The sequence below is a fragment of the Scyliorhinus torazame genome, chromosome 6 (assembly GCF_047496885.1).
Source record: "Scyliorhinus torazame isolate Kashiwa2021f chromosome 6, sScyTor2.1, whole genome shotgun sequence".
Lineage (NCBI taxonomy): Eukaryota > Metazoa > Chordata > Chondrichthyes > Carcharhiniformes > Scyliorhinidae > Scyliorhinus > Scyliorhinus torazame.
The window spans coordinates 117,295,787-117,317,174 of NC_092712.1; the positions used below are offsets into that span (position 1 = coordinate 117,295,787).

A 21,388-nucleotide genomic window follows, 5' to 3' on the forward strand; every position below is an offset into this window, starting at 1 on the left:
CACTATCTCCGCCTCCCCCTCCGGCGGGGGCATCATCATCACTCCTTGCAGCCTCCGTATATTCGTGTTCAGCTGTCTCCCCTTAACGAACCCAGTTTGATCCTCGTGGACCACCCCCGGGACACAATCCTCTATCCTTGTCGCCATCACCTTGGCCAGGAGCTTAGCATCCACGTTCAGGAGGGAGATAGGCCTGTAAGACCCGCACTGCAGCGGGTCTTTTTCCTTCTTTAAGAGTAACGATATCGCCGCCTCCGACATAGTCGGGGGCAAGTTCCCCCTTTCCCTGGCCTCATTAAAGGTTCTCGTCAAAAGCGGGGCCAGTAGGTCCATGTATTTCCTATAAAATTCCACCGGGAACCCATCCGGTCCCGGGGCCTTCCCCGCCTGCATGCTCCCAATCCCCTTTACCACCTCCTTCACCTCAATCCGTGCTCCCAGTCCCGCCCTCTCCTGCTCCTCCACCTTCGGGAATTCCAGCCGATCTAGGAAATGCATCATTCCCTCCTTCCCTTCCGGGGGCTGAGCCTTATACAGCCTCTCGTAGAATGCCTTAAACACCCCGTTCACCCTCTCCGCTCCCCGTTCCATCTCACCTTCCTCATCCCTCACCTCACCTATCTCCCTCGCCGCTCCCCTCTTCCTCAGTTGTTGGGCCAGTAACCGGCTCGCCTTCTCTCCATATTCATACTGTACTCCCTGTGCCCTCCTCCACTGTGCTTCTGCCTTGCCCGTGGTCAGCAGGTCAAATTCCATATGTAGCCTTTGTCTTTCCCTGTACAGTCCCTCCTCCGGAGCCTCTGCATATTGCCTGTCTACCCTCAAAGGTTCTCTCAACAGTCGCTCCCTTTCTTTGCTCTCTTGCTTCCCTTTATGGGCCCTTATGGATATCAGTTCCCCTCTGACCACCGCCTTCAGCGCCTCCCAGACCACTCCCACCTTGACCTCTCCATTATCATTTAGCTCCAGGTACCTTTTGAATCACCCCCTCACCCTTAGACATACCCCCTCATCCGCCAACAATCCCATATCCAATTTCCAGAGTGGGTGCTGCTCCTTTTCCTCTCCTACCTCCAGATCTACCCAATGTGGAGCGTGGTCCGAAATGGCTATGGCCAAGTACTCCGTCCCTGTCACCTTCGGAATCAGTGCCCTTCCCAGGACAAAAAAGTCTATCCGTGAATACACCTTGTGAACATGGGAGAAAAATGAAAACTCCTTACTCCTAGGCCTAATAAATCTCCAGGGGTCTACTCCTCCCATCTGCTCCATGAAGTCCTTAAGCACCTTGGCCGCTGCCGGCCTCCTCCCGGTCTTAGACCTAGACCGGTCCAGCCCTGGATCAAGCACCGTATTGAAGTCTCCCCCCATTACCAGCTTTCCCGCCTCCAGGTCCGGGATACGCCCCAGCATACGCTTCATGAAGTTTACATCATCCCAGTTCGGGGCGTATACGTTCACCAGAACCACCGCCTCCCCTTGCAATCTGCCACTCACCATCACGTATCTACCCCCACTGTCCGCCACTATGGTCTTTGCCTCAAACAGTACCCGTTTCCCCACTAAAATAGCCACCCCCCTATTCTTCGCATCTAAGCCCGAATGGAACACCTGCCCCACCCATCCTTTAAGTAGTCTGACCTGATCTGCCAGTTTCAGGTGCGTCTCCTGCAACATGACCACATCTGCCTTTAAGTTCTTTAGGTGTGCGAGTACCCGTGCCCTTTTAATCGGCCCATTCAGCCCTCTCACGTTCCACGTGATCAACCGGGTTGGGGGGCTCTTTTACCACCCCCCACCCCCCCCATGTCGACTAGCCATCCCCTTTTCTAACCCAGCTCCTCACCCGGTTCCCACGTACCCGTATATCCCACCGACGGTGCTCTCCCGTCCCGACCACCCCGCCCCATAACAGCTCCCCCTTCCCCTTAGCAGCAGCAACCCAGTTAACTCCCCCGCCCCCCGCTCCGCTAGATCCCTTTCTAGCGTAGTTGCACCCCCCATGTTGCTCCCAGAAGTCAGCAAACTCTGGCTGACCTCAGCTTCCCCCGTTTGTCCTCGGCCCCTCATTGTGCGAGGCCCCCTCCTTCCTGCGTCCCCGTTCCCGCCACAATTACCATAGCGCGGGAGCAAAGCCCGCGTTTCCCACTCGGCCCCGCCCCTGATGGCGCAGTTCCCTTCTCCTTTCCCTTTCCTTCCCACCGGCGCCCACAGTTCCCCATACTCTCCCCCCCCCCCCCCTCCACGAGGGGAAAAGAGAAAAGTTACAAAATTGAAAAACTGAAAAAATCCCCCCCCCCCCTTCCCCTTCCTCGTCCCACATAATCACCCCACCACTTTAATACAGAAGCTTTTTCTCTCGCCTGACTATTCCAGCTTCTCATCCACAATGAATGTCCACGCCTCTTCTGCCGTCTCAAAGTCGTGGTGTTTCCCTTGATGTGTGACCCACAGTCTCGCCGGCTGCAACATTCCAAATTTAACCTTCTTTTTGTGGAGCACCGCCTTGGCCCGGTTGAAACTTGCCCTCCTTCCCGCCACCTCCGCACTCCAATCCTGGTACACGCGGATCACCGCGTTCTCCCACCTGCAGCTCCGAGTTTTCTTCGCCCATCTTAGAACCATCCCTCTGTCATTGTAGCGGTGAAACCTCACCACTGTGGCTCGAGGTATTTCTCCTGCCTTTGGTCTTCGCGTCAAAACTCGATAAGCTCCCTCCACCTCCAAAGGACCCGTCGGGGCCTCCGATCCCATTAGCGAGTGAAGCATCGTGCTCACATATGCCCCGACGTCCGCCCCCTCTGCGCCTTCGGGAAGACCCAAGACTCTTAAATTCTTCCTCCTCGAGTTATTCTCCAGGGCTTCCAACCTCTCCACACACCTTTTGTGCTGTACCTCGTGCGTCTCTGTCCTTACCACCAGGCCCTGTATTTCATCCTCACTCTCAGCAGCCTTTGTCTTCACGACCCGAAGCTCCAACTCCTGGGTCCTCTGCGCCTCCTTTAGCCCTTCAATCGCCTGTAGCATCGGGGCCAACACCTCCTTCTTCAGCTCTTCCACACAGCGCCGCAGGAACCCTTGTTGCTCCGGGCCCCATACCAAACAGCCACCTTCCAACGCCATCTTGCTTCGAGCTTCCCTTCCTTGCCGCTGCTCCAGTGGATCCACTGCAATCCGGCCGCTATCCTCTCCTTTATCCATATTTATCCGGGGGGATTCCCTCCGATCTCATCGCACAATGATTTTGGCCGTTAAAAATTGCCGTTGGGGCTCCTAATAAGAGCCTAAAAGTCCGTTTCAACGGGAGGTGCCGAAACGTGCGACTTAGCTGGTCATCGCCGCACCCGGAAGTCCCATATTAAACTTTTTAATTTGATACCTGAAAAGAACAGCTTACAAATACCCCTTAAACAATACTACTAAATTTCTCATTAAACAACAAAAAAGAAACATATAGCTTTCAATCTATCTTACTGTGGAAGAATTGCAGATCAGAATTCAACTTCTCTTTCCAAAGTTTCTACACAAACTGCCTCGTTAAGTTTTTCAAAATGTCTCTCTGCGTTCCTTGGCTCCACCCAGCAATTGTCTCACCTCCCCAAGTTGAAAAAAAAATTATGTCTGCAGGCTGCAAAGCACATTAACTCCCCCAAGGACTTCCCAGTCAAATCATAGAATCCACAGTGCAGAAGGAGGCCCTTGGCCCACCGAGCCTGCACTGGCCCCCGGAAAGAGCACCCTCCACCCTATCCCCGTAACCCAGCAACCCCACCCAACCTCTTTTGAACACTAAGGGCAATTTAGCATGGCCAATCCACCTAACATAGAACATAGAAAAATACAGCACAGAACAGGCCCTTCGGCCCACGATGTTGTGCCGAGCTTTTGTCCTAGATTAAGAATCTGCACATCTTTGGACTGTGGGAGGAAACCGGAGCACCCGGCGGAAACCCACGCAGCCATGATGGGCGAGATTCTCCGTTTTGCCAGTGCCTGGGGGCTTCCTGGCGGCGTGGGGCTGCCCCACAATGGGAAACCCCATTGACCGGCCAGTGTAACAGAGAATCCCGCCGGCGGTTCGGGGCAGAAATGTGGAGTGGCGGGGCGGAGAATCCTGCCTGGGGAGAACCAATAGACTCCACACAGCCAATGACCAATCTGGGAATCAAACCTGGGACTCTGGAGCTGTGAAGCAACTGTGCTAACCATTGTGCTACCGTGCTGCCCCAATCACAGTCCATTAGTCCAGACTGAAAAGAACATTCCTGTGTCAATTTCAACTTCTGCTTGCTAAAAGCACACAGGCCCTTCAAAAGAGAGTTTTGAAAATAAGACCACTGTAGTCTAACCCAGGCTTTTAACCATTAAATTGTGCAATACTTCAAATTCAATATTCCTAAAGCCTTCCAGCCATCACAGGAGTGTGATGGAATACTCCCACTTGCCTGGATTAGTGCAGCTACAACAACATTCATGAATCTCGACACCATCCACAAAGTATCCCGCTTGATAGGCACCCCTTCCACAAACATTCACACCCTTCACCACCTACGCACAGTTTTCAGTGGAAGAATAAGGAAGGAGATAATAGAATAAACAACACAGTTTTAAACAGGTGCAGGAACAGAGAAACTTAGGGCTAAATAAAGCATTTAAGGTGACAAGGCAGTTTGAGAAAGTCGTTAAAAGGGATACAGGATGCTAAACTGTATAAATAGAGGCAAAGAGTAAAAAGCAAGGAGTTACAATGAGTTGTTACAAAAACAGATTTGGCCTCCCCACGCCCCACTGGGTAGCTGGCCTACCCACTATTACACGTGAGAACACCACCCACCAGGTACGCGGTACATACTCGTGCGACTCGGCCAACGTTGTCTACCTCATACGCTGCAGGAAAGGATGTCCCGAAGCGTGGTACATTGGCGAGACCATGCAGACGCTGCGACAATGAATGAATGGACATCGCGCAACAATCACCAGGCAGGAATGTTCCCTTCCAGTCGGGGAACACTTCCGCAGTCAAGGGCATTCAGCCTCTGATCTCCGGGTAAGCGTTCTCCAAGGCGGCCTTCAGGACCCGCGACAACGCAGAATCGCCGAGCAGAAACCTATAGCCAAGTTCCGCACACATGAGTGCGGCCTCAACCGGGACCTGGGATTCATGTCGCATTACATTCACCCCCCACCATCTGGCCTGCAAAATCCTACCAACTGTCCTGGCTTGACACAATTCACACCTCTTTAACCTGGGGTTACCCCATCTCTGGATCTGTAAAGATTTAATCACCTATGGTCGCATTCCAAGCATTGTTTGGCATCTTTGAATCTGTCTATATATGTGTTTCTGGAACATACCTCTTCATTCACCTGAGGAAGGAGCAGCGCTCTGAAAGCGAGTGACATCGAAACAAACCTGTTGGACTTTAACCTGGTGTTGTAAGACTTTGTACTGTACGCAGAGTGACAGCCATGTGTACCGTCTACATGATGTACTGCAGGAACTCCTCAAGGCTTCTTAAGAGCACCTCCCAAACCCACAACCACTCCCATCTAGAAAGACAGGGGCAGAAGATGCATGGGAACACTACCACCTGTCACTCACAATCCTGACGTGGAAAATATCATCGTTCCTTCACTGTCGCTGTGTCAAAATTCTGGAACTCCCTCAAAAAGAGCACAGTGGGTGTACCTACACCACATGGATGGTAGTGATTCAAGAAGGCAGCTCACCACCACCTTCTCAAGGGCAATTAGTGATGGTCAACAAATGCTGGCCTAGCCAACGAAGCACACATCCCATAATTTAAAAAAATGATCCTCTGACCTGGCTGAAAAAATGATTTGTGCGGTGAAAATGCTAATTTTCAAACACTGTGGAGGCCAAATCTGTTTTTGTAACAACTCATTGTAACTCCTTGCTTTTCTACTCTTTGCCTCTATTTATACAGTTTAGCATCCTGTATCCCTTTTAACGACTTTCTCAAACTGCCTTGTCACCTTAAATGCTTTATTTAGCCCTAAGTTTCTCTGTTCCTGCACCTGTTTAAAATTGTGTTGTTTATTCTATTATCTCCTTCCTTATTCTTCCACTGAAAATATATTGCTTCACATGACTCTGCATTAAATTGTATCTGCCATTTGTCCATTATCCTACAAGCCTGTCTATTCCTCTTGAAGTCTATCATTATCCTCACTGTTCACAATACTTACAGGCTTTGTATCATTTTCACATTTTAAAATTGTGCTCAGTAAACTAGTCCTGGTGCTCACTCTTGGGGAACCCCAATGTATACCTCTCTGTCGTCCATCGCTACCCTGTTTCTGTTGCTCAGCCAATTTTGTATCCATGCTGTTGTTGTACCTTTTATTTCCTGGACTTCTACTTTGCTGGCAAACCAATTATGTGACACTTTATCAAATGACCTTTGGAAGTCCATGTACACCACATCAACTACATGACTCTTATCAAACCTCCCTGTTTCCTCATCAGAAAACTCAAGCAAGTTAGTTAAACATGATTTGCCTTTAACAAATCCATTCTGGCTTTCCTTAATTAATCCACCATTTTCCACGTGACAGGTTAATTTTGTCCCAGATTTTTGTTTGAATGCTCTCCCACCACTCAGGTAGTGTGATTAATCTGGTAGATGTAGATTTATTGTCACGGGTACCGAGGTACATTGAAAAGTATTGTTCTGCACAAAGTCCAAGCAAATTATTTCATACATGAAAACATAGGACATACGATATATACACAATGTAAATACATAGATGGTAGTTGTTTTTAAACAAATGCAGGAAACGTACTTAAAATAATATTTTAGAACTTTATAGAGTTAGCAGACACAGCATGAGGTACCACCTGGCAGAATGTTGTTTCTCTCCCTCCCTGGAATAACACATAAACAATCCCTAGCAGTCAGGGACCAAGGCCAAACAGAGTAGTGGTGTAGGAAAATGGTAATAGCAGAGAGTCTCATGGCACCTTGTGTACTTTCGTATCTGTACAAATGTCTGGCAGGAGTTACCAAATTGCACCCAGCATGAAATGAGCTAAAAGATGACCTCAGCAAAGTGATGAACCAGCGGGGAGGTGATACCCGAGTGCCTGTCTTGTAGCCATTGACCATAGCTACCTGAACAAGTGACTGACTTCGGGTGAGCAACTAGCTCCTAGAAATAAAGTATCTTAATGGTTGCTCAGGGGCTGAAGTGACTGTCATCTTTAAGCATCTGCATTCTTCAGATGGAGGAAGATTGCAGAAGAGCAAGAAAAACTGGGAGAAAATCTTGCTAACATTTTGGCGAGAGAACAGAAGGCTGCTGCTACAAGCTAGAGATATCAACAGAAATCTGTGCCTTCATCTGTTCACCCTCTGCAATCAGTAAACCAGCTTCACCTTCACGGGTTGTATGCTTTTGTATATCTATTTAGCATATGTACCATCAAAACTGTTGCTTCTTAATTATCTACATAGTAAATACCTTTAAAAATATTGAGTTCTCAACCGCCCTTTTTGTGTAACCTGTGTCTCTGAAACACAAACTAAACCTTTTGCAAGGGTATAACATTTGCAATTCTCCAGTACTCTGGCACCACCCCTGTATCTAACAAGGATTTGAAGATGCAGTGTGGCTTCCCTTTAAGAGGAACAGACTGCATTTAAGATTTGGAGGCTATAGCCAACGTGTTGCATGGATGTGCAGGCAGCCGTAATGGTGGCAGAAGTTTGGCCACAAGCTATGATCATGGAAGAGAGGGGCGGGATTCTCTGGCCCCCACCGGGTTGGAGAATTGCCGGGGAGCGGGTGAATCCCGCCCCCGCTGGCTGCCGAATTCGCCGGCGCCGGAGATTTGGCGGGGGTGGGAATCATGTCGTGCCGGTCGGCGGCCACTGCCAGCAGTCCCCCCGGCGATTCTCCGGCCCGCGATGGGCCGAGTGGCCGCGCTCTTTAGGCCGGTCCCACCGGCGTATCTTACGACAGGTACTTACCGGCGGGACCTGGCTCCGTGGGCGGCCTCCGGGTCCTCCGGGGGTGCGGGGGGATCTGGCCCCGGGGGGGTGCCCCTATGGTGGCCTGGCCCGCGATCGGAGCCCACCAATCCGCGGGCGGGCCTGTGCCGTGGGGGCACTCTATTCCTCCGCGCCGGCCGGTGTAACAGTCCGCAATGGCCGGCGCGGAGGTGAACCCCCCCTGCGCATGCGCCGGGATGACGCTGGCGCTCCCGCGCATGTACCAACTCGCGCCGGCCGACGGAGACCCTTCGGCGCCGGTTGGCGTGGCGCCAAGCCCCTTCCGCACCAGCTGGCGCGGCGCAAACCACTCCAGCGCCGGCCTAGCCCCTGATAGTGCGGAGGATTTCGTACCTTTGGGGCGACCCAATGCTGGAGTGGTTCACGCCACTCCTTCGCGCTGGAGTTGCCCGCCCCGCCGGTTTCCAAAGAATCCCACCCGAGGTGACAGCATGAGATTTACATGCTACCCACCTCCATAGAAACAAGCCTGGGCAGATTGTGAATTGCAGCCCCTGCTCCCAAAATCCAGGGTATGACCATTTTTAGCCCTCTGACCTTATGCCTGGCCTCCATGTGCATAGTGTGCAGTTTAATTTCCAGCATATACTCACATACGGAGGGAGTATAGTGGAAGGGACATGGATTTTCAATCTCCTTGTTCAGTCATCCATTTAATAGCTAAAATGACTGAAATGTTGATGAAATCATAGAACTTAAACCCCAAGTCAGTAATAGAAATTCTGGGATTATGCTCAGCATTTGCTCACTTTAGGATCTGGTTGATGCTTTCATTGCCGGCAGTGGGGCTGGTCTAGAGGCCCTCTGCTCTGGTCTCCAGTTGATCACTTTGAAGCATTGTTTAGCATATTGGAAATATGGCAATAATGTTGTAGCGCACAAAGACTCCATGAGACGAATAGAGTGAAGTCGATGAGGCTTTATTAAGCGTGTCTGTTCCCCAGCAGCTCGATAGTAAACTGGCCTGCGGGGGAAGACTCCGGCTTCTTATACTCCGCCTTCAGGGCGGAGCTTGAGGTCAACGGCCAACCAGGACCCGGGATCTGTCAGCCAATGACATTAGGGCTTCCAGTCCCACATGACCCCCAATACATACTACCACATTCACCCCTTGTCAAAAATGAACCCGGCGGGGTGATGCTTCGTATGGTGGTAAGGGTTTACAGGGCTGGTCCTGGGAGGATAAAACATTCACATGGCAATACAGTATTGGACAATTTCGTCCTGTTGCAACTATTTACAGAGGGTATAGGAAGAAAAGCAAAATGTTCTTGTGAACAGTCCATATTTGTGTTACATCGACGCCACGAGTCGGTCGGGCGGTCTGGTCGTCCGTGTCGATCGCCTCGGCCCCGGCGGTGGTGGTGGTGCTTGTACCAGTGTTGTCGCCTCCAGGAGCCGTACGGTTTCAGCTGTCGGTGCAAAAGGGAGGGGGACCGATCCTCCTGGGAAGGGGGCGGTCGCGGGGTGCGGCGGTGGCAGGAAGTGTCGGGGGGATGTGCGTGTTGCCGACGGGCGCCAGATCCCGCAGGGAGACCGTGTCCTGTCGGCCGTCGGGGTACTCCACGTAGGCGTACTGGGGGTTTGTGTGGAGGAGGTGAACCCTTTCGACCAACGGGTCCGCCTTATGTGCCCGCACATGCTTTCAGAGCAGGATGGGTCCTGGGGCCGCCAGCCAGGTCGGCAGCGACGTTCCAGAGGAGGACCTCCTAGGGAAGACAAGGAGACGCTTGTGGGGCGTTTGATTAGTGCTCGTACATAATAACGACCGGATGGAATGGAGAGCGTCCGGGAGGACCTCCTGCCACCGTGAAACTGGGAGATCCCTGGACCATAGGGCCAGTAGGACGGCCTTCCAGACCGTGCCGTTCTCCCTTTCTACTTGCCCGTTCCCCCGGGGGTTGTAGCTGGTCGTCCTGCTTGAGGCTATGCCCTTGCTGAGCAGGAACTGGCGCAGCTCGTCACTCATGAAAGAGGACCCCCTGTCGCTGTGGACGTATGCGGGGTAACCGAACAGTGTGAAGATGCTGTTCAGGGCTTTGATGACTGTGGCCGCGGTCATGTCAGAGCAGGGAATGGCGAAAGGGAAGTGGGAGTATTCGTCCACTACATTAAGAAAATATGCGTTGCGGTCGGTGGAGGGGAGGGGCCCTTTGAAATCGAGACTGAGGCGTTCAAAGGGGCGGGAAGCCTTAATCAGGTGCACTCGATCTGGCCTGAAAAAATGCGGCTTGCATTCCGCGCAGATGTGGCAGTCCTTTGTGACTGTACGGACCTCCTCTAAAGAGTATGGGAGATTGCGGGACTTGATGAAGTGGTAAAACCGAGTGACCCCCGGGTGGCAGAGGTCCTCGTGGAGGGTTTGGAGGCGGTTAATTTGTGCGTTGGCACATGTGCCGCGGGATAGGGCATCGGACGGCTCGTTCAGTTTTCCGGGACGATACAAAATCTCATAGTTGAAGGTGGAGCGCTCGATCCTCCACCTTAAGATCTTGTCATTTTTAATTTTGCCCCGCTGTGCATTATCGAACATGAAAGCTACCGACCGTTGGTCAGTGAGGAGAGTGAATCTCCTGCCGGCCAGGTAATGTCTCCAATGTTGCACAGCTTCCACTATGGCTTGGGCTTCCTTTTCTACTGAAGAGTGGCGGATTTCTGAGGCGTGGAGGGACCGGGGGAAAAAGGCCATGGGTCTGCCCGCTTGGTTAAGGATGGCCGCTAGAGCTACGTCGGAGGCGTCGCTCTCGACCTGGAAGGGGAGGGACTCGTCGATGGCGTGCATCGTGGCCTTTGCGATATCCGCTTTGATGCGGCTGAAGGCCTGGCAAGCCTCTGTTGACAGAGGGAAGGTCGTGGTCTGTATTAGGGGGCGGGCCTTGTCTGCGTACTGGGGGACCCACTGGGCGTAGTACGAAAAGAACCCCAAGCAGCGTTTCAGGGCTTTTGGGCAGTGCGGGAGGGGAAATTCCATGAGTGCGCGCATACGTTCGGGGTCGGGGCCTATTATCCCATTGCGTACTATGTAGCCCAGAATGGCTAGCCGGTCGGTGCTAAAAACGCACTTGTCCTCGTTGTATGTGAGGTTCAAGGCTTTGGCGGTCTGGAGGAATTTCTGGAGGTTGGCGTCGTGGTCCTGCTGATCATGGCCGCAGATGGTTACATTGTCGAGATACGGGAACGTGGCCCGCAACCCATGTTGATCAACCATTCGGTCCATCTCCCGTTGGAAGACCGAGACCCCGTTTGTGACGCCAAAAGGGACCCGTAGGAAATGGTATAATCGCCCGTCTGCCTCAAAGGCTGTGTACTTAGCACGGTAGCATTGTGGATAGCGCAATTGCTTCACAGCTCCATGGTCCCAGGTTCGATTCCGGCTTGGGTCATTGTCTGTGCGGAGTCTGCACGTCCTCCCCGTGTCTGCGTGGGTTTCCTCCGGGTGCTCCGGTTTCCTCCCACAGTCCAAAGATGTGCGGGTTAGGTGAATTGGCCAATGATAAATTGCCCTTAATGTCCAAATTGCCCTTGGTATTGGGTGGAGGTGTTGAGTTTGGGTATGGTGCTCTTTCCACGAGCCGGTGCAGACTCAAAGGGCCGAATGGCCTCCTTCTGCACTGTAAATTCAATGATAATCTATGATTAATCTAGGACAAAGGTTCGGTACAACATCGTGGGCCGAAGGGCCTGTTCTGTGCTGTATTTTCTATGTTCTATGTTCTATGTACTTGCGGTCACTTGGGCGGATGGGGAGCTGATGGTAGGCGGACTTGAGGTCCACGGTGGAGAAGACTTTATATTGGGCAATCCGATTGACCATGTCGGATATGCGGGGGAGAGGGTACGCGTCTAGTTGTGTGTACCTGTTGATGGTCTGGCTATAGTCAATGACCATCCTTTGTTTCTCCCCTGTCTTCACTACTACCACCTGCGCTCTCCAGGGACTATTGCTGGCCTGGATTATGCCCTCCTTTAGTAGCCGCTGGACTTCGGACCGAATGAAGGTCCGGTCCTGGGCGCTGTACCGTCTGCTCCTCGTGGCGACGGGTTTGCAATCCGGGGTGAGGTTCGCAAACAAGGACGGGGGTTGCACTTTGAGGGTTGCGAGACCGCAGATAGTGAGTGGGGGTATGGGGCCACCGAATTTGAACGTAAGGCTCTGTAGATTACATTGGAAATCTAATCCCAGCAAGGTGGGGGCACAGAGTTGGGGAAGGACGTTAAGTTTGTAGTTTTTGAACTCCCTCCCCTGCACCGTGAGGGTAACTATGCAGAATCCCTGGATCTGTACGGAGTGGGATCCTGCAGCTAGGCAAATCTTTTGTGCGCTGGGATAGGTGGTCAAGGAACAGCGTCTTACCGTGTCGGGGTGTATAAAGCTTTCCGTGCTCCCGGAGTCGACTAGGCATGGCGTCTCGTGGCCGTTTATTAGCACCGTTGTCGTCGTCGTCTGGAGTGTCCGGGGCCGAGCCTGATCGAGCGTAATCGAAGCGAGCCGTGGTTGTAGTAGTGGAGTGGGGTCCGTTGTTGCCGTCCAAGATGGCGTCGGGGATGAACAAAATGGCCGCCCCCATACATCGCACGTGGCTGGGGGGGTCACAAGATGGCGGCGGGGGTGGACAAAATAGCCGCCCCCATGCGTCGTACAGGTCTGGGGCGGTCCAAGATGGCGGCGCCCCTCCTCCCCTCGTGGTGGTCGGGACCCAAAATGGCGGAGTCTGCGGGTCGCACATGGTGTGCTGGGGGGGCTGGGGAGCGCTAGGACCGCGAGCGCTAGGACCGCGCGGAGCTCCCTCACCGCGAGCGCTAGGACCGCGAGCGCTAGGACAGCGCGGAGCTCCCTCACCGGGGACAGCGGTGGTCGGGGCCCAAGTCGGCGGGTCAGGCGTGGGGCTGCGAGCGCAAGGACCGTGCGGCGCTCCCTCACCGGGGACAGCGGTGGTCGGGGTCCAAGTAGGTGGCGCCGGCGGGTCAGGCGTGGGGCTGCGAGCGCAAGGACCGCGAGGAGCTCCCTCGCCGGGGACAGCGGTGGTCGGGGTCCAAGTAGGTGGCGCCGGCGGGTCAGACGTGGGGCGCGGGACGGGGGTTAGGGTGGCGTTAGGGACGCAAAAAACTCCCTCCTCTCCGTGGGGAGTGTTGGCCGGGACCCAAAGCGGTAGCGCCGGCGGCGGGTCATACGTGGGCTGCGGGGAGGGGGGTTGGGGAGCGTAGGCGGCGTGCAGGGCTCCCAGTTCTCCCGGGACCGCGGTGGTCGAGACCCAGAGCGGCTGCGCCTGCGGGTCGTACATGGCGTGCTGGGGGGGTTGGGGCGCATAGACTGCTTGCAGGGCTCCCTGTGCTCCCGGGACGGCGGCGGCCACGCGGGACCGGCACACAACCGCATAATGGCCCTTTTTCCCGCAGCTTTTGCAGATAGCTGCGCGGGCCGGGCAGCGCTGTCGGGGGTGTTTCGCCTGGCCGCAGAAATAACAGCGGGCGCCCCCGGTGCGACTCGGCGTTTGGACCGCGCAAGCCTGTGGGGTGTCCGGGGGGGGGGGGGTAGGGGGTTTGCCGCGACGGGTACGTACGGGGCCCAATGGCCTGCCGCGCGGTCGGGGCCGTAGGCGCGGGTATTACGCGCGGCCACGTCTAGGGAGGCTGCTAGGGCCCGTGCCTCTGAGAGTCCTAGCGACTCTTTTTCAAGAAGTCTTTAGCGGATTTGGGAGGATTGCATACCTGCCACAAAAGCATCGCGCATTAACATGTTCGTTCGCGTTCACCGACGGGCAGCTGCAGGCTCGTCCCAAAATCAGCAGCGCGGCGTAGAACTCGTCCATCGATTCTCCGGGAGCTTGCCGTCTCGTCGTGAGCTGGTAGCGAGCGTAGATTTGGTTAACTGGGCGAACGTAGAGACTTCTGAGTGCTGCGAACGCCGTCTGGAAATCGTCGGTGTCTTCAATGAGGGTGAAAATCTCCGTGCTCACCCTCGAGTGCAGGACCTGCAGTTTTTGTTCGTCTGAGACTTGGCCGGTGGTCGTTCTGAGGTAGGCCTCGAAGCAAGTCTGCCAGTGTTTGAAGGCTGCTGCCGCGTTCACTGCGTGGGGGCTGATCCTCAGGCATTCTGGAATGATCCTGAGCTCCATAGTCCTTTTTAGGCACGCTTAATAAATTGTAGCGCACAAAGACTCCATGAGACGAATAGAGTGAAGTCGATGAGGCTTTATTAAGCGTGTCTGTTCCCCAGCAGCTCGATAGTAAACTGGCCTGCGGGGGAAGACTCCGGCTTCTTATACTCCGCCTTCAGGGCGGAGCTTGAGGTCAACGGCCAACCAGGACCCGGGATCTGTCAGCCAATGACATTAGGGCTTCCAGTCCCACATGACCCCCAATACATACTACCACAAATGTATTTTTAAAAATGTATTTTATTCCAAACTCAAACTGAATTTTGTTACAAAGAAGATCCACACATACCATTAATATACACAGTTTTTGAATAAAATACTTAAAAAATATATATACACAGTTTATACAAAATATTCCCCTGTTAAATCCCCCCTCCCTGTGAAAACAATTCCTTAAACATGGGTTAAGAACAGATACCATTGTGTGCAGAACCCTTCCTCAGACCCCCTTGAGGCAAACTTAATCTTCTCCAGGCTCAAAGATTCCTGTGAGTCCCCCATCCACGCCGCAGCCCTTGGCGGCGCTGTCGACTGCCAATGCAACAGTTTTTTATTCATGTATGGAATGATCTGTCTGAAGTATACGCAGAACAATACTTTTCACTGTACCCCGGGATACGTGACAATAAGCAAATCCAATCCAATCCAATTCTAGCTTAATCCCACCTCCTTTTCCCATTTGCCCTTAATCCTGTTTTAGAATCTTAGAATCCCTACAATGCAGAAGGAGGCCATTAAGCCAATCGGGTCTACACCGCCCTTGGAAAGACCACCCTCCTTAAACCAAGGCCTCCACTTTACCCCCATAACCCAGTATCCCCACCTAACCTTTTGGACACTAAGGGGCAATGTAGCATGGCCAATCCACCTAACCTGGTCTAATCTTTGGACTGTGGGAGGAAAATGGAGCACCCGAAGGAAACCCATGCAGACACGGGGAGAAAGTTCAAACTCCACGTAGTCACCCGAGGCCGGAATTGAACCCAGGTCCCTGGAGCTGTGAGACAGCAGTGCTAGCCACCGTGCCGCCACCTAATGCCATTGCTTTCTTTCCCAGCCATCCATAAATATCCCCATCCTCCCCTCTCCTCATTCATCTCCCCAGCAGTTTCTCCAGGCGTGTATATTCTGTTAATGAAGGAAACATGGGTAGTTCTTTCCGTATAAAATCCCACACCCGTAAGTATCGGAACTCACTTCCCTAGGCAACTCAAATTTATTTTTCAACTCCTCAAACCCTCTTCTAGAAACAGGTCCTCTCTCGTCTTAACCCTACTCTTCGCCACTTCTCATACATCCTTTCTGTCCTACCGGGCGCAAATCTGAAGGTCCCACACAATGGGGCCAGCACCAACTCCTGTCCCAACGTAAAGTGCTTCCTCAGCTGGTTCCAAATCCTTATTGAAGAGACCACCACCAGGCTGTTAGAATACTTCTCCAGGGCAAACGGGAGCGGGGCCATTAACATGACTCTCAGACTCAACCCCTTACAAGAGTTCTCCTCCACCTGCACCCATTCCTCCCCCCGCCCCCCCCCCCCCTTGCCCACCATTGCCTCACCTCCACATTGGCTGCCAATTGTATTGCAGCAAATTTGGAAGCGCTAGCTTCCCCACTCATCTTTTCCTCTACAACAGTGCCCTACGAACCCGTGGTGTCTTACCAGCCCATACAAACTCGGAGATTAGTCCATCTACCCTCCTCCATCTGGCTGACCTTGTCCTCCCACTCAACAATTTCTCCTTTAACATGTCTCATTTCCTCCAAACAAAAGGGGTGGCTTTGGGTACCCGCATGGGTCCCAGTTTTGCCTGTCTCTATATGGGGTATGTGGAACATTCCTTACTCCAGTCCTACTCTGGCCCCATCCCACAACTCTTTTATCAGTACAACAACGACTGTTTAGATGTCACTTCATGCTCCTGACTTGACCTGGAAAAATGTATTCCAAATTCCACCCCTCTATCACCTTCACATGGTCCATCTCCGACACTTTCCTTCCATTCCTTGGCTTTTCTATTGAAATTTTTGAGGATAGACTGTCCACTAATATCCATTCTAAACCCATCGACTCCCACAGCATCCTTAACTACAGTTCTTCATACCCCACATCCTGTTGGGACTCCATCCCATTCTCCCAGTTCCTTCGCCTCCATCGCATCTGTTCCAGTGATGCCATTTTCCAAAATGGTGCCGTTGATATGTCTTTGTTCTTCCTTAATCGTGGATTCCCACCCACTGTGGTTGACAGTGCTCTCAACCATGTCTGACCCATCTCCCGCCGCTCTGCTTTCACCCCCCCTTCTCCCTCCCAGAACCAGGATAGGGTCCCCTTGTCCTCAATTTTCACCCTACCAGCCTCCGCATTCGCATTCCTCTGCCAGTTCAGCCAATTCCAGCATGATGCCACCACCAAACACATATTCCCCTCACTCCCCCTTTCAGCATTTTGCAGGAACCGTTCCCTCCGGGATACTCTGGTTCATTCCTACATCACCCTCAACACCTCACCCTCTTCCCACAACACCTTCCCATGCAATCGCAGAAGGTGTAACACCTACCCCTTTACCCTCCGCCCTGCCCACCATCTCAGGCCCTAAACACACTTTTTAAGTAAGGCAATGCTTCCCTTCAATCCGGTCTATTGCATTTTCTGCTCCCAGTCCAGTCTACTCTACATTGGAGAGTCTAAACGCAGACTGGGTGACCGCTTTGCAGAACACCTCCAGACCATCCACAAGCAGGACTCAGACCTTCCTGTCGCTGCCATTTCAACTCACTGTCCTGCTCTCACATCCACATGTCTGCCCTTGGCCTGCTGCAACGTTCCAGCGAAGCCCAGCGCAAACTGGAAGAACAACACCTCCTCTTCCGATTAGGCACATTACAGCCTTCCGGCCTTAATATTGAGTTCAACAACTTTAGACTGAACTCTCTCCTCCATCTTCACCCCATTTTTATTTCTATCAATTTATTTTTATTTTCATCTCTTCCATTGATCTGTTTTTCCCTCACCATTGTCCCCCCCCCCCCCCCCCACTCCACTTGGGCTGAGTGTTCCTCGTTGCCCTTTGCACACTGATCACCTTTGTTCTGCTATTCACACATTTTAATCTCTTTATAAGCCAGTATCAGTACCCTTCTTACCCTTAATCACCCCCATTTACATTCACATCTTTGTCTACCTTCTCCTATCGCTGGCCCCCTATCCAGTCCCACCACTCCACCGCTACCACCCCCACTACAGTATAAATCTGACCCCTTCTAGCTTTGACAGAGTCATCCAGACTCAAAACATTAGCTCCCTTTTCTCTCCCCAGATGCAGTCAGACCTGCTGAGATTGTCCAGTATTTTACGTTTTTGTTTCAGATTCCAGTATCCACAGTAATTTGCTTTTATGTCCAAAAAAAGTCTTTGGGAAGAAAAAGTGGGAGAGATTGAAAAATAAACAGGAACCTGGGCAACACGTTCACCTTTACATCCTACTCTCCCTGCCCACGACCACGGCAATGTATCCTGCCTCTTTAGATCCCTCTTCACCTGTTCCGTTAAGTTCTATCTGTGCATCGTTACCCAATCATGTGCCACCTGGACCCCCAATTACCTAAACCGAACATTCGTAATCTCGAACGGCAGGGCCCCCAGATTTGTGTTCCTTCCTAACTCATTCACCGGGAAGGCCTCACTCTTTCCTACATTCAATTTGTACCTGGAGAAGACCCCAAATTTTCCCAGCAATGTCATAATTCTTCCCATGCTATCAAACGGATCTGCTATGTACAGCAGCAAGTCGACTGCAAGTAACAACACCCTGTGCTTCCCCCCCCACCCCTCTCCTCCCCCTTACAATATCCTGCCACTCCTCCGAGGTCTGGAGCGTAATCAGCAATGGCTCTATTGCCAGTGTAAACAATAATGGGACAGCAGGCACCCCGCCTTGTTCCTCATTCATTTGTACACTTGCCTTGGGGGATGCATGCCATAAATGTCGACCGAAGCCCAAGCCTCCTCAACGTCATGAACAAATATTGCCACTCAACAAGGTCAACGGCTTTCTCCGCATCTATCGACACTATCACCTCCGGCATCCTGCGGCCCGATGGTGTCATGACCATATTCAATAGCCTCCTAATGTTGCTAGATAACTGTCGCCCCTTCACCAACCCTGTCTGATCTTCTGCCACTCTCTCTGGCACACTCCCCTCTAGTCGCCTGGCCAGTGACTCGGCCAGAATCTTTACATCCGCATTTAGTAATGAGATGGATCTGTATCAAGAAATAGAAGCCTGTGCCAGTGTGTCCAGCATTTCACTTCTCTCCAATGCCTCATTAAACATACTCAGGAGGTGCGGGGCCAATTCCCCCAAAAGCTGTCGATAAAATTCGTCCGGGAAGCCATCCGGTCCCTTCCCGACTGAATCGACCACACCCCCTCTAGTATTTCCTGCAACCTTAGTGATTCCTCAAATGCCTGCTGCCCACACCTGCACAATTTCTCGTGCCGCTGATTAACTCTTCAACTGATGTGCTAGCAGCTGACTAGCCTTCTCTCCATGCTCATATTGGCACCTCTTACCCTTCGGAGCTGACCCACAGACTTTCCCATCGTCAAGCGATCAAACTGCTCTTGCAAGTCCTTCCTTTACACCCAAAGCACCCTCATCAGGGCCGCCGAGTATCTATGGTCCACCTCTACAATACTCTCCTGCAACCTCCCCCTCTCCACCTTATCTTTATGGGCCTTACATGCGATCACCTCCCCTTGGACCACCACCATCAGCACTTCCCAGAACGTCACGACAGAGACCTCCCCATTCTGATTGAATTCTACATAATCCTTTATAGCCAATTGCAGCTTATCACAAAATCTTTTCTCTGCCAATAACCCCAAATCAAATCTCCACCCTGGGCCTCTGTGCCCGCCCCAACTCCAGCCTCACATCAACATAATGCAGCATAAAAATAAATTACTGCGGTTGCTGATTCTTGACAAAGAATCATTGGACTCGAAACGTTAGCTCTTTTCTCTCCCTACCGATGCTGCCAGACCTGCTGAGATTTTCCAGCATTTTCTCTTTCGAACATAGTACGCCACATGGTCCGAGATAACTATAACCTGCATACTCCACCTCCACCCCTGCAGCAACTCCTTCCCACCACAAATAAATGAATTCTCGAGTATACCCGGTGGACATGGAAGAAGGAATATTCCCTTTCACCCGGGTGCCTAAACCTCCATGGGTCAATTCCTCCCATCTGCTCCATAAACACCCCTAACTCCCTCTCCACCCCTGTCTTCATCTCCGACTTGGGCTACGACTGGTCCACCTTCGGGGCCAGCACACAATTAAAATTACCCCCCATTATTAACTTGTGGGAATCCAGATCCGGGATGTTCACTAATAACTTTTTCAGGAAGTCCCCATCATCCCAACTGGGCACAGATACATTGGCTAAAATCATCAGCTTCCTCGCCAAACTCCAACTCACCACTGCAAACCTACTCCCGGGTCTCACATCTCTCTCGTCACTGCAAATCTCACCTTCTTACTGGATAATATCATGAAGCCTTTGCCTTATAACCAAACACTGAGTGGAAAGTTTGCGGCAACCATCCCTTCTTTGACTGAATCTGGTCTTTTAATCGTAAATGTGTTTCCTGCAGGAAAATCACATCTGCCTTCAAACTCTGTAGGTGCGCAACACCCTTGATCTTTTGACGGGCCTATTCAATCCTCGGACATTCCAGGTTACAATCCTAACTTTTGACCACCAGTTAGGATCAACTCCAACTCCCAAACCCACCCAGTTATCCACTCCCCAATGGGCTGGAGCCCACACAAAATGGCTGCCCATTCCATCCTCACCTAGATCCTAGCACGGCAGCATTGCGGATAGCACAATTGCTTCACAGCTCCAGGGTCCCAGGTTCGATTCCGGCTTGGGTCACTGTCTGTGCGGAGTCTGCACATCCTCCCCGTGTATGCGTGGGTTTCCTCCGGGTGCTCCGGTTTCCTCCCACAGTCCAAAGATGTGCAGGTTAGGTGGATTGGCCATGATAAATTGCCCATAGTGTCCAAAATTGCCCTTAGTGTTGGGTGGGGTTACTGGGTTATGGGGATAGGGTGGAGGTGTTGACCTTGGGTAGGGTGCTCTTTCCAAGAGCCGGTGCAGACTCGATGGGCCGAATAGCCTCCTGCACTGTAAATTCTATGATAATTTATGAAACTCAAAAATCACCTGTGTCACCAAATACCCACCCCTCCCCTCCCATTCCTTTCCTCCTGCTGCTCCTGCATCCCCCTCCCTCCCTTTCCTCTCTGGCTAATCGTTGCAGGCCCCTTCCCCACTCTACTTACATTTAGTAGCATATCACGTTAACATGCCGACTCCTACCTGGAGACCGAAACAAAGACCTCACCACCATCGCCCATCTCACCACCATCACTCATTTATTTTACTCCATTCTCTCCCCTCATCGACCCAACATGCTCCCCACCCCTTACGGTCAAACAGCTTCACCATCCCCCCGCCTTCGTAAAACTACCCTCTCCCTTTTCCTAACAGGGTATCTCGGGCAAGGAAGCCCAACCATCCCAACCACAGTAAGAAATGCACGCCATCAACATCCCACCTATAAACATATTAACAAGACAATCTAACTAAACCGTGGCAAATCGTGAAATGACCTAACACAACCCTCCCCAGCCCTTGGTTCCAGACAAACTCATTCACATCTTCTGACATCTGAAAATAATGCTCCTTCCCCTGGAGCGTCATGCACAACTTGGCAGGGTACAACACCCCAAACCAAACTTTGTTTCAAAAGAGCCCTGCCTTGACCCTGTTGAAACCCTCTTGGCCAGTTCAGCCCCAATGTTCTAATATATCTGGACCCAATTCCCCAACCAGCTACAGTCCCGGGTTGCCTTGGCCAACCTCAGCATCTTCTTTTTATCTTGAAATTTATGCCTTCGGTCAATCACAGCCTGGGTTGGCTCCACTGTCCTCGGCTTCTCACTCACAGACTGGTGGGCCTGATTCACTTCAGGGGCTCTCTCGAAGACCTTCTCATCTTCCCAAATATCCTTGACACGTAACTGGTGGCACTCGTTCCTTCCACTTCCCCCGGCAGCCCCACAATATGCAGGTTCTGCCACCTTGACCGATTTTCCTGGTCATCATCCCTCTCG

General features: G+C 52.2%; 1 protein-coding gene across 1 annotated transcript in view; it reads left to right on the plus strand.

Moving 5' to 3' along the window:
- Positions 1-21,388, plus strand: part of LOC140424975 (tomoregulin-1-like) — a 494,486-nt gene that overhangs the window by 128,260 nt on the left and 344,838 nt on the right. The window lies entirely within an intron of this gene.